Raw genomic sequence first — 9,675 nt, 5'->3', positions numbered from 1 at the left:
GGTTTGTACAGCCCGCCTCTCAAATAGTTTTAGAATTGCAAAACAGGCGACAGGTGACCACCGACACGCCAGTGTTAGCTAACGGCCAGTCTCCAGGTTAGTTAGCTAAGTTAGCAAAGAGATCTATAGAACCAAGAGGGTGCACAGAGCACAAAAGCCGCTCCCCGAAGCAATACCTAGCGGTGGTCCCGGGGAGTATTATGGGCTGGAGACTGGAGGGGTTTTAGTGGGTCCGGTCACTGATTCAAACCAACCCCACACTCCCTGAGGTTGGTCACCTCAGGGGTTTGGATGCAAATTTCCCTCCTCACACCTGAAAAAAAAAAAAAAAAAAAAAAAAATATATATATATATATATAATATAAATATATATAATATATTAATATATATTTATATATATATATAATATATATATATATTATATCATATATATATATATATATATATATATATATATATATATATATATATATATATATATATATATATATATATATATATATACATATTTATGTTACTAGGAGTCATCTCATTATAGATTTCTGAAATTTAAAATGAATTCAATAAAAACTGAAAACATCGGGAAAAACACCGACATTTGGTGCTCCTGTGGCATCAGCTTTTTCCTCCACAACATCCTTCAACTTTTTTTAACGCGCCGCGGTTCATCACTGCTAGACTCTTAATTTTTAAAACTACGACTACCAGCACTGTTGGCTCGCACTGTTCACCCAGAAATAAAAGACGCGAAGAATATGACTGATGCGAATGGTACGAACGATGCAAATAAAGTGAACGATGGGAACGATGTGAGTGACGAGATTACCACGGAAAAAAACCTCTGTCTTCCACTCTTATTGATCAGATCGGGTCCGAAGCGAAGATGGTGCGTAGAGAAAAAAAAACTTTTCATACGCAAGGGAACATACTTAAATGACGTAGCATTTTTTTGATGATTTTTAAGCCCCCCCCCCCCCCCCTCCCCCCTCGTAGCATTTGGTCACAAAACCTAAACCCCCATGAAAAAAAAAACGTAGCATTCGAAAAAAACGTACAGAAATACGAGCAGTCAGGTTTTTTACGCGGAATTTTTTACGAGGTTTTTTACGCGGATTTTTTAATTAACGCGGTTTTTTACGCGGATTTTTGAATTAACGCGCTTTTTTTACGCGATACCAAGCTAATTCAAAAACTTTTTCGCGAATTTTCGAATTAAAGTGGGTTTGGAACCAGAAACGTTTAAGTGTTTATCTAGTAGAAGACTTAGTCCAAAAAATACCCACCGCCCTCCGAAAGATCCGGAATGACCGTCGAAGAGGACAATTTTAAATACTGGTTCTAGAGCGTCTCGGGTTTTTTCTAAGCCCTTCTTGCTGGTTCACTTTACGCGGATTTTTGAATAACGCGGTTTTTTACGCGAATTTTTGAATTAGCGCGTTTTTTTACGTGGATTTTCGAATTAACGCGGTTTTTTACGAGGTACGTAATAAAAACCTGACTGTAGTAACAGACATACAAAAAAAACTTGAAAAAAAAACCGTGTCTAATTCAATTTATTTACAACTTATAGACTCGTGACTGCATCTTCTGCTTCAAAGGGCTTGTGTTTTGGCACAAGGAGTAAAGGTGTTTAAACAACTTAGTATGATCCATGTCTGCAGAAAACACAGAAACTATTCCGGAAATAAAACCAGTATCTTGTAATTTTCACTATTAATAGCCACAAAAAAGCAACGATTTTTGTATTCAAAACAGATTGTGTGTTTGGAAATCCAAGTGATTGTTTATGTAGCAGAGCTTTTAGAAGATTTCAGAATGCCACAGATAAAAACATTTCGACAGATCTCGCTGCAATACTTTGTGCATTGTTTTAGTGTATTTTTAGAATACATTTTTCCTGCAAAAAAATTAGTCTTTAAAAAATGCTACGTCGATTTTACTACAACCCCCCCTTCCCTCTTGTCACAAAATGATGATATCCCCCCTCCCCCCATAAATGCTACGTCATTTAGGTATGGTCCCTAAGTCACTCACCACGGCACGGGACAATCAACGCATTCGTTTCATTTATTGTCGTTTTCGTTTTCGCGGTGTAGCTATTCAATCAACTTGTCATAGTCCATTTTAGGTTTCAGAAAAACAAGATCATCTTCCATGTTAAAATTTAAAATATGTTTTCTATATTATCAATAATATAATAAAATATCCTCCCTCCATTTCGTAAATGAGAAGTCCGGAATTAAAATGTTCATGACTATCAAACTGATTTCCGTGGTTATCACTAGAGATGGTTAGGGTACCTGTCGGTTTCGGGTTTGAAATTTGTTCAAAGTATCGGGTACGGGTCGGGTTTGGGTAATAATCAAAAAAAGAATACGCAAGCCTCTCACTAGCTCCTACTTATGTTTCGGAAACTGAATCCGGCCAATTTCTGTGGAAGAGAGAGTGAACACTTTTCGTTTACCACACGGATGTTACATCTGCAATCTTTCGTTTTCTCCATTTCCCACCTTTTTCGCTTGAAATCAAAAAAAATCGAAGCCAATCGTCATCGACGACGTAACATGTAGGATAATGAACGAATAGAAACGATTGCAGCCAGGGATGAAAAATTTTAGCACTTTTCCTTGAAAGTCAAAACAGGCCATCATGCGTCAGGGCTTTTTTCTGCCATCACAAGAAAATATTTGTTGTATAAACTACCAGCACTGTTTGCTCGCACTGTTCACCCAGAAATAAAAGACGCGAAGAATATGACTGATGCGAATGGTACGAACGATGCAAATGAAGTGAACGATGGGAACGATGTGAGTGACGAGATTACCACGGAAAAAAACCTCTGTCTTCCACTCTTATTGATCAGATCGGGTCCGAAGCGAAGATGGTGCGTAGAGAAAAAAAACTTTTCATACGCAAGGGAACATACTTAAATGACGTAGCATTTTTTTGATGATTTTTAAGCCCCCCCCCTCCCCCCTCGTAGCATTTGGTCACAAAACCTAAACCCCCATGAAAAAAAACGTAGCATTCGAAAAAAACGTACAGAAATACGAGCAGTCAGGTTTTTTACGCAGAATTTTTTACGAGGTTTTTTACGCGGATTTTTTAATTAACGCGGTTTTTTACGCGGATTTTTGAATTAACGCGCTTTTTTCACGCGATACCAAGCTAATTCAAAAACTTTTTCGCGAATTTTCGAATTAAAGTGGGTTTGGAACCAGAAACGTTTAAGTGTTTATCTAGTAGAAGACTTAGTCCAAAAAATACCCACCGCCCTCCGAAAGATCCGGAATGACCGTCGAAGAGGACAATTTTAAATACTGGTTCTAGAGCGTCTCGGGTTTTTTCTAAGCCCTTCTTGCTGGTTCACTTTACGCGGATTTTTGAATAACGCGGTTTTTTACGCGAGTTTTTGAATTAGCGCGTTTTTTTACGTGGATTTTCGAATTAACGCGGTTTTTTACGAGGTACGTAATAAAAACCTGACTGTAGTAACAGACATACAAAAAAAACTTGAAAAAAAAACCGTGTCTAATTCAATTTATTTACAACTTATAGACTCGTGACTGCATCTTCTGCTTCAAAGGGCTTGTGTTTTGGCACAAGGAGTAAAGGTGTTTAAACAACTTAGTAATGCCACAGATAAAAACATTTCGACAGATCTCGCTGCAATACTTTGTGCATTGTTTTAGTGTATTTTTAGAATACATTTTTCCTGCAAAAAAATTAGTCTTTAAAAAAATGCTACGTCGATTTTACTACAACCCCCCCTTCCCTCTTGTCACAAAATGATGATATCCCCCCTCCCCCCATAAATGCTACGTCATTTAGGTATGGTCCCTAAGTCACTCACCACGGCACGGGACAATCAACGCATTCGTTTCATTTATTGTCGTTTTCGTTTTCGCGGTGTAGCTATTCAATCAACTTGTCATAGTCCACTTTAGGTTTCAGAAAAACAAGATCATCTTCCATGTTAAAATTTAAAATATGTTTTCTATATTATCAATAATATAATAAAATATCCTCCCTCCATTTCGTAAATGAGAAGTCCGGAATTAAAATGTTCATGACTATCAAACTGATTTCCGTGGTTATCACTAGAGATGGTTAGGGTACCTGTCGGTTTCGGGTTTGAAATTTGTTCAAAGTATCGGGTACGGGTCGGGTTTGGGTAATAATCAAAAAAAGAATACGCAAGCCTCTCACTAGCTCCTACTTATGTTTCGGAAACTGAATCCGGCCAATTTCTGTGGAAGAGAGAGTGAACACTTTTCGTTTACCACACGGATGTTACATCTGCAATCTTTCGTTTTCTCCATTTCCCACCTTTTTCGCTTGAAATCAAAAAAAAACGAAGCCAATCGTCATCGACGACGTAACATGTAGGATAATGAACGAATAGAAACGATTGCAGCCAGGGATGAAAAATTTTAGCGCTTTTCCTTGAAAGTCAAAACAGGCCATCATGCGTCAGGGCTTTTTTCTGCCATCACAAGAAAATATTTGTTGTATAAACAAAAAAAGAAAATATTTCGCTTTCATACAATGTTCATTCTCTCTTCCTCCGTTTTGCATTATTCGTAAAAAATGAAAGCCAAGTCATCCGTCAAGCGCAGTGAAAACGGGTTTGTTTGAAATTCACTGCAACGAAAGAAATTTTAGCATTTCATTATGATAGCGACAGCAAGCGTCACGATGATTTCACATACATAAAACATACGTAACACTCAGAAATAAATCTTCCAAAAAAGTTGGTACAAAATGAACTACTCGAATGGTACCGCCCTCTGAATAAAATCACAGTTTGAGTGTTTTATAAAGACAGTGTACCTGCGCAGCCCTGCATTTGTCCCGTTTCCACTTGAAAAATTCTGTATTGATATTGTAAAGAACTTTTTGACAGTTCGCTATGGGATTTTCATTGAGGCTCGATAAAGCTTAGCTTAGCTTGATTGACTGCACATATCAATTGGCCCTGACACAAGTAAAAGAGATTTTAAGGGCTGTTCGCACCTACGCGAATTCTCATATGCAATTGTCAATTTATGTTTGAAAACAAAAGTAAAAATATTTCCCTCCTTCACTTTCGTAAGTAAAAACCAAACCAATATCAACAGAGTCGTCAGGGCCAATGGTTACACTCCGTGATTGATCTGAATCAGTAAAATTGTATAGTGAATCAACAGAATGGGGTTGAGAGTGACCGACCATTCTCATTGTACAAGTTTTAGTGACTCAATACTTTGAAGGATCAACGTCCTTGCAAATGCAATCAGCTGGGAAGAGGAAAGGGATGTTGGATGGTTGCTTTGTGTGCAACTGTCAGATGATTTAAAAGTTCAAACCCTTACAGTGAAAACCATAGCACATTTGACCCGTTGCGAAACAAAGTGGTCATCGAGCAAATTTTCCAGGATAAGCAATTTTCGAATAATCTTTGGATAAAATTCTGTTTAACGGATTCTTTCGAATGAAATGTTCTAATATAAAGGTTGTGAAGTTGTTTAACATGGGAATATATAAAATTAACAGTTTTCTTGCGAAATAAGTGATTTTATCTTACCAATCTACATAGACCACGCTGACTTCATATATAATTCACAGGAATCATCAAATCGTTTCGGAACAGAGTGGTCTATGTACACAAGGCTAGTAAAAGACAAAGAAAATGATGGTAACTCGTATAAAATTGCTAGTGTCACATGTTATATGATAGACATAGCATGTCAAATGTAACATGGAGAACATCTTGCACTGCGAAAACAACTGCTCTCACAGTTTTTTCACTTTCCAGACTACTCGCCAGTGGACTCTGCGGTGTACTTATGCGTTTTTTCTGTAGAGTGATTCACCCCTCTTGTCTCTATCAGATGTGGGATGAGCTGGAATTGTGTTTGTCTCTCTGTAAGTTGGTTGAGACACTGAGTAGAGAAAGAAGCAGTGTGGTGAAAGCATTTGCTACATGCAGGCACATACTGAAAGGGAAGTGCGCGGTGAATTTTTTCTCCGCTCTTTCCACATACTGAGGAGAATGACAAGCATGGTTACATAATGGTATTACACCGATTTATGTACATAGACCACTCTGTTCAGAAAAGGATGGTCATTCTGTTATTCTAACTTCAGCTTCTCGAAAAGATGTGGCGTACGTAAAAAAAACTCATTTCTGAAAAAAAAAACTGGTCTTATACCACTTTGTTCCGCAACGGCTCATTTGTAACTGTTATCAACAAAGCATTGATTTTTCAAAGAAGAAATATAATGTCAATAAAAATATGATCAACTTTTCAATTTCGATTTTTTAAAACTTTTCTGCATTTTCTGAATTGTGTTCTGAATTGTAAAAGCCAGCTTTATCAAGATCATTTATAAAAGCAAGTTTTTGTTTCTATTGATGCGGTTTACGAACTTGAATGCTACATTTTAACGTGTCGTTCAAAGTATCCTGTTCGCTAAGATAAAAGAATTGGAGTAGCTTCCGCCCTCGTACAATAGATAAGGACAAAACAGAGATTTTTCACATTCTGATGATCAATCAGGATGATTAGAAGAAAAAATGTTGTATAAGATTGGGCCCAACATACTTCCTTGAGACACACCAGCACTAACAGGAAATTTATTATTTTTATTATTTAAGTTGTTGTGGAGCAAGCAAAGCAGAGCCCAGATACTACATTTCTTCTGTAATTTGACCTTCGGTTTATGGACACAGACACAGACTGCGCAGCCAACCGTTAGTGTACAGGACAGCTTTCAACGTAATTGGATTGCAAGAATAGAATCCGCGCAGCGAAAATTTGTACGTTACGTCATACTTTTTTTTCTGCGGCGAGATCTATAACAGTTACCGGTGTATCCTGGCGCTCTGTTCTCTGTTCGTCTGTTCGCGCACGCTGCATCCGCCGTGTCGCACGGAGGCACGCACTGCGAACATCCGCTATCTCATCCGTCCACCGGTCCAGTAGACCGGTGGCTTCCCATTCCTAGGTTGGCGAGTCCTAGGCATGGTGACGTCGCACGCCCGAGATAGCATAGCAACTAGTTGGTCATGCGTCGGGCGAAGCCCCTCCTCGCACTCTCGTCTCATTGCCTCTTCAAATACCTCGGCATCGAAATGTGATGTCTTCCACCCGCGGGCGAACGGAATGTTGGCCCTACTCGGCGCTTGCTTCCTCTCGTTGTTGTCTACACTATAGCAGACCGGCTGATGGTCACTATTCGTGTAGCCATCGTCTACCCTCCAGTTCATGATCAGTCCTGGGCTGGAGAACGTCACGTCGATGATCGACTCCGCGCCATTCCTGCTGTATGTACTTTCGGACCCAACGTTGGCCAGATCTAGGTTGAGCTTTGCCAAAGTTTCCAACAAGATCTGGCCTCTCTGGTTCGTGGAGCGACTCCCCCACTCGACAGCCCAAGCGTTGAAGTCGCCTGCCACCACCAACGGTGTTAGGCCCGTTAGCTCCATGAATAGCAGGTCGACCATCTGTGCGAACTTTTCGGTAGACCAACGCGGCGGAGCATAGCAACTGCAGTAGAACACTCCGTTCACCTTGGCAACCGCGTACCCTTCTTCTGAAGTTGAAACAACCTCCTGAACCGGAAATTTGCCCGTCGTCCATATGGCCGCCATGCTGGACCTATCCGCAACCCAGTTACCGTTTCCGGGAGGGATGCGGTAGGGGTCCGATACAATGGCGATGTCCGACAGCGACTCAGTGGCTGCTTAGTATAGCAGCTACTGAGCCGCGTAGCAGTGGTTCAGGTTCAGTAGCCTCACCCTTACGCACGTGGTTTCGTAGCCGGCTTGCCGGCTGGGCACCTGGGGCCTCCATAAAGTGTTTGGCGTCCCGTTTCTCGGAACACACCATACACTTGGGAGGCTCCCCACAGTCCTTCGCTTTATGGCCTGCACCACCGCAACGTCTGCATAGATGGCTCCTGTCGGGCCCCTTGCAGGTCCAGGACTTATGTCCTCCCTCGAAGCACCGGAAGCAAACGTCCGGTGGCTGAAGTATACCCAGGGGGCATACTGACCAACCAACCTTCAGCATACCATCCTTCAGTGCCAGGTTCACGTCCGCCGACGCTAACCGGAAGGTGGCCACCTGGGTTCCCGCTGGACCCTTCCGGAGGCAGATCGACTGTGTCCACCTCCACCCGCATTTCTCCTTGAGGGCTTGCGCAATGTCGCACCCCTCGGTGATTTCATCCAAGTTTTTAAGCTGGAGAGTCACCTCCGAGGTGAGTGCCCGAACTTGCACATCCTTGCCGAGGACCTGCTCGGCTACCGCCTTGTAGGAAGCGCCCTTGTTTTTCACATCCTTTCGGAGCTCAAGGATCATCTCGCCGGTGCGAGATCGGCGGATGCTCCGCACATCCGCCCCCAACTCCTTGAGCTGGGTTTCGCCCCTCATCTTTTTCAACACCGCTCCATCTTGGCGTTTTCTACCTTCCTGGCGCCCTTTTCCAACCACGGTAACCCAGGGGTCCCCGCAGTAGCCGCTCCGGTCGACACTTCGGCCCATGTGCCTGCTGGTGTGCTGTCCCGCGTGGATAGCGCCACCAACCGCTTTTTCACATTATCGGGAGCCGCATCCCCCGGGGACTGCCGCGTTCGCTTAGTGGTCTGCCCCGTAGAGCAGATCGCTGCGAACGTGAGGGCATCAATCTGAACCCCTTTGGATTCAGTTTCCCTCTTCTTCCCCACCCCCTTTTCAGCCACTTCGGCCCGCGCCACGAGTTCGGCGTACTCCTGTTGAGCTTCGTCAATGGTGGCCCGAAGCAGGAGGAGGCTCTGCTTCAGGTCACTGGCGATATTGCTCCTATTCGCCGCGAACTCGATGATCGCATCGAGCTGTTCGGCCGCTTGTCCCTACTCTTCTCGATGGCCTTGACAAGCAAGGAACCGTCGACCGTTATATCCGGTGTGGAGACTGGCGTGTTAACCTTTCCGCTACCGGTTTTTACTGCATCCGTCTCCGCCTTCTTCTGCGGAGACAGCTGGATGCCACCTCTCACAAAGGGATTTGGGATTTTTGCTGGTAGGATTCATTTTAATTGGGTCCCCTTTCCAGCCGCTATCCTTGTCCATAGAGGAGAAGTCGCTTGTATGGTCCCATGGTAGTCTATGCCGAAGCAGTGAGGCCACGGGTAAGGGAGGTCACCACACCATCTTATGAGCACTATGACGCCCCCGCCCACGTAAGTCAGGAAAGGGGCATCTTATCTTAGGACTAGTCCCCCCCATCTGATCCTTCTCTGCCTGATTCCCACCAGGCAATGGACGCGGAACGTACTGGAAGGCCAGCCAGGTTTTACGGGACGGCGACCCCTGCACTGGGTACCATCTCGCCGTTTCAAGCCGCTGTCACGCGACTTTACTAAGAGAGCTCGATGCAGGTGCAAGCCTTTGGTCGTGGTTCCGTATCAAAGTCCGACTCGAATCCGTTTCGTTCGCTGCCAGTTGCCATAATTGGGACCTTACTGGTGTCAGCCCCAATGGGCAGGGGAGTGCATTTGGTTGATGGGAACGGCACTACTCGCTCGGTCAGAGATGATTCCGGGTACTTGTGGCATTTGCGAGGAGTCGACGGCCCAGTGTCCGACCCTCACCACCCCTAGGCAATCTCCCGCTGCTGGTCCGGGGCTGTTGGGTACTGTCAGCGGTCA

Source organism: Wyeomyia smithii, chromosome 3 (assembly GCF_029784165.1).
Source record: "Wyeomyia smithii strain HCP4-BCI-WySm-NY-G18 chromosome 3, ASM2978416v1, whole genome shotgun sequence".
Lineage (NCBI taxonomy): Eukaryota > Metazoa > Arthropoda > Insecta > Diptera > Culicidae > Wyeomyia > Wyeomyia smithii.
Note: the sequence above shows the minus strand (reverse complement) of the source record.